At 31.3% G+C, this 5012-nt stretch overlaps 1 pseudogene; it reads right to left on the bottom strand.

The window, feature by feature from the left end:
- Positions 1 to 1422: 1422 nt before the first annotated feature.
- Positions 1423 to 1779, bottom strand: LOC149170943 (antifungal protein ginkbilobin-like protein pseudogene; annotated as a pseudogene).
- Between the last annotated feature and the right edge of the window lie 3233 nt (positions 1780 to 5012).

Here is a 5012-nt window from a genome sequence, read left to right on the forward strand (position 1 = left end):
TTAGTATCAACTCTTCAACCTTTAATTTGGTTAACCCAATGAGCTTTGCTGCAAACATGTTATATAAATTACTTTGTGCATGAGTTTACTCCCATCACATACATTTATTCATTAATAGACCATTACCATAGCCATATATAGGACTACCTTGAGGGTTGGCCACACTATACATTGATAATATTTTACACTAATTGTACATGTGGTATATTGTTATAAATACCTTAGAGAAGGTTTAGAAACTTGCGCTGATTAATGAAGATCCACATTATTCCTTGTTGTTATGGCACAAGGATTTGTACCAGACCCTACAACCGATGGTTGATGGTTGTTATTTTTTGTGACTGATCAAACATGATTATTTTTTTAAGGGTTTAATAACTCTAATTGATTACCACCTTCATCAACATGTGAGCTCATTTTCTCACCTTTCTTTAGACAACACTTCGACTTTTTTTTTCTTAATGCATACAGTTACCAACAAAACCATATATATGTGTATATATATTCTTACACTTTCCATGTATAAATGCAGTGTAGATTCTATAGTAGATCAATATCATGTAATTTCATATCTACTCTTATGTACAAGGTTTTGCACAAGTATGCATTAAATATACAGGACAAAAATTAAATTTCATAAAGTTAACGACTACAAAACTTTCTTTTCGTACAAACATTCAAAACATACATAATTGCATATAGGATAAAACTTGTCAGTAAATAACACACATTGTATTGTTTTAGATAATTAGGAAAACTATGCACAAATGAGAATTTTAGGGTGTAGAATTGAAAAATTTAATTCCAAAATTGATACAATAATTCATTTTCTCTTCCCAACATTTGATACTTCCTTAAACAATATCTATTCTCTTCCCAACATTTGATACTTCCTTAAACAATATCCATCCAAGCACTTTAGAATATAAGCAATATATTAGTTCACCTTCTCTTTTCATTGTCTTTTTTCACCAGATTTTTTTTACATCATTTTGTTCTTTCTTAAAAATATTAACAAATAAATTTACCATCTCTACTATTTAATTGGTATTTTGTAACTACCTCCATGTAAATGAAAGATATGAGTGCTCCATGTAAATTTATACCATTAAAATCACAAGAATCCCATCATGTAAATGAAAGATATGAGTGCTCCATAGTTTGTTTGTTTATGAAAAAGAACTCTATACCCTAATCATAACCATAAAAACAAAAAATATATTTTATTAAGTCGCATTTATATTTGAATATACGAAATTGTATCAACGTAACCACGCCATATTGACATGACCGTGGGGCACTCATGAACCACACATATTATAAAACATTGACTACTGTGTGTAAAACATGACAAACATGACTTGGGAGTACTCACGAACAACACACATTATTAAACAAACATGACTTGGAGTATAGTCTATACTAAAATGGGTGCTGCTCTAAACGGATGGAACAGTCAGCCAGTTGACCATGAGCACTGATGGCAACGCCACCGACGAGCAACATGCGGGAACTTAGGATAGCAAGACACTTGCTGCAACTATCATGATCGACTCCCGGACGACACGTTGCATGCGCGTAGGCACTGGGTGAGCCCCTGGTGCCTACACTGGACGTCTTGTAGTCGAAACCCTTCGAGGGCGTGTTTTCTTCCGGATCTTGGAGCAGCTTTCCCACAGTTTTGAACCAACCAGGAGGTGAAAGCTGTCCCTGTGCGTCCCCCACAGATAGCAGGAGTAACATGAGAGGTAATGCAAAGCCGAAGGACGTGATCGCCATGGCTGTCTCCAATGAAATAATATCACCTTTAATAATAAAATAAACGAAAGCCAAACGAAATCCCTTCGAATGGAAAACGTTATTGCGATCCTGCCGAGGACGGCGATTCCTATTTCCAATCCCATAGGAAATTTATTGCGCCCTGACACGCGCCCGAGATAGCCATATATAACATGCCGGTGGTGATGCCTAGAGAGAAAAAAAATACCAGCGCGTTATATATGGCTATCTCGGGCGCATGTCAGGCGCAATAAATTTCCTATGGGATTGGAAATAGGAATCGCCGCCGAGGACGGCCCCATTTTATAGTCCTTGCGGCTCCGTGCGTCACTCACGGAAAAGATAAGATTTTTTCATTTTGGACCATGAACCATGACATTCTGTCCTTTAGTGTCAGCCTTACTCAGCCGAAGGGGAATCTAGTATCATGAAGTAGACGTATTGGTTGGAGATTCTAGTATGATGACGTAGTCCATGCAGTATGGGACGTAATCCATGCAGTATGGGACGTAGTCCATGAAATTACTTATGTCACGTTCTATTTCCTGAAGTTCATGTATTTAGTATCATGAAGTACGTGTTTCATTCTAGATTTTAGAATCATAAGCAGATGCATTTAGTATCACGAAGGGTTTATTTTTTCCTAGATTTTGCTATTATAAGTCTATTTTATCTTAGTTTTTATTATTATTATTTTATCTTAGTTTTTATTATTATAAATGTGACTATGTTATTTTGTTTGGATAAGGATATTGGATTTTAATATTATAAATTGGATGTATTTCATTTTGTTTGAAAAACTGTACTGATTTTAATATTATGAATTAGATGTATTTTATTTTACTTGGGTAATTATTTTAGATGTATTTCATGAAGTAGATGTATTTAGTATCATTATGGATTATAAAATTGTAAATTGGATGTATTTCATTTTGTTTGCACAACTACACATGATTTTAATATTATGGATTGGATGTATTTTATTTTTTTGGACAATTGCACTAAATTTTGATATTATTCATATCATGGTATCATATGCTAGTTATTCTATTAAAGGCATAACACATCACTCTTATGAAATGATTCACAAGACTTGGTATATTGTGATATATGGACGCCAAAACCTATGGCAAGATCATATTTTTTATGGCATTAAAAATTGGCATGCCTTAATTATTTGCATTCAATGATGATAAATGACATATGTTGGATATGACATATTATATAAAGGTTAATAAGGACCGCTCTCTGTATTTGGAACCTTGCATATAGGAAAAATCCATGCATTAATTGTGATAACGGTGGGCTATTAATGGTATAAAATTAATACCTCAACATTATTGGAATTCATTATGGCTAATCTCTACATACTCATTTGATCATTTGAAACAATTACCTCAAAAAAATTGGGTACCTATGCTCAACCAACTTTAACCATTTGGTATTCTAGACATCTAGTTAGATAATGAGACACTATTCTCTTCATATGTGGCCAAAAGTATTGGTTTCAGACTACAAAAATTGTAATTTTTATAGGTTGGATACCCAACATAAGGCACTCTACGCATCTCACTCAAGAACACTTTTTTGATCATTTAAGAATTTGGCACATAAATCCTACCTTTACATAAAAGAACTCCATCTTCTTCTACATCATAATTGTAATGAACCTCATTGTTGCACTTACATAATAACATTTCTTTTAAAGTAATAGTAAGTCATATCTATATAACTTTTATCTTACAATTTTCAATTCTTGAAAAACTTATGTTCACAATCATATTCAGCAATCATTATTGATGATAACTTAAGCTTTCTCTATACACTTATTTTCACTATTAAATCCTACTTCTGTGTATGTTTAGTTCTTTTCGTTTTAAATTCATTTTTTATTGGTATACAAATATATTTGTCAAAAAATATATATTAGTTTGTTTCTGCAAATTTCCCTTTCATTTTTATAAGATCTCCACCAACAATTACTTGACTTCATTTACTACCCTTTGTATAATTAGAAATTGTACTTTTAAACATGTAATATTTTATAATAAAATACCTTTATTTATTTTTACTTCTACTATAATTTGGCCTCACTTGACCTCACATCATATGCAAATATACATATTCGTAATTGTAGATGTGATTTTAACCAAATCCATAAATTCATTTGTTATGTTAATATTATTATTAAGGTTTTTTCCTTTCCATTATGCTACTATTAGTTTATTCTCATGAAACCTTAAGGATCAAATTTTGAACTTTGAATTTGGTTAACCCGATGACAGTCCTTACCAACATACTATATCAATTACATTGTGCATGTGTTTACTCGCATCACATGCATTTATCCATTAATAGACCTTTACCATAGCAATATATATAACTAGCTTTTAGGTTGGTCACACTATACATTGATAGCCTTTTGCACGAGTTGTACATGTGCTATATTATCATAAATACCATAGGGAGAGTTTCGAAACTTGGATCAATGAGGTTGCAGGTGATTCCTAGTTGTTATGACATAAGCGTTTGTAAGAAACCCACAATCGATGGTTGCGATTGTTTTGCGAGTTATTAATGGTGCTTATTGTTTGAGTGTCGAATCATTCTTATTGAGTACCATTTTTGTCAAACATGTGAATTCATTTTAGATATAATTTGATGGTAAATAAAATATTTCAATATTTATTTGGAATAAAATGTAGTTTAATATAAAAAAATCAATTACTTCTTAATAAGAGGGATGCATAATTGGATTAATTTTTAATTGGTTCTATTTTTAATATACAATAAGAAATAGATGTTTAAAAAACATGTCGATGTTTGTCATGAACAAAATATTATGTAAAATATTGAGAGAGAGAGAGAGAGTGAACGAGAAAGAAAAGTCAAATAAGTATATAGATACTTAGGAATATAACAGAGACATATATTTAAAAATATATTAATAAAAAAGAAAAAAAACATTTAAATGTGAATATTGTTGAGCATAAATAAAATATTTGAATACCCATTATAATATTTCAATGGTGTAGCTGTATAAATTAAATGGCAGGTAAAACTAGATAGATATCAATACATGGTGAGCATCGAAACACTTACTCCATGATACATGTCAAATTTACATATTAAAAAATACACCTAAAAAAATCATAAAAATTTAACTAAATATAAGGTTTTCTTAACCTAAGAGATTTACGTACATTATTAACTTCTAAATAGTTTTTCTTACA

The sequence above is a fragment of the Pinus tabuliformis genome, chromosome 4_2 (genome assembly GCF_031772625.1).
Source record: "Pinus tabuliformis cultivar Carrire ecotype Pingquan chromosome 4_2, CPIR1, whole genome shotgun sequence".
Taxonomy (NCBI): domain Eukaryota; kingdom Viridiplantae; phylum Streptophyta; class Pinopsida; order Pinales; family Pinaceae; genus Pinus; species Pinus tabuliformis.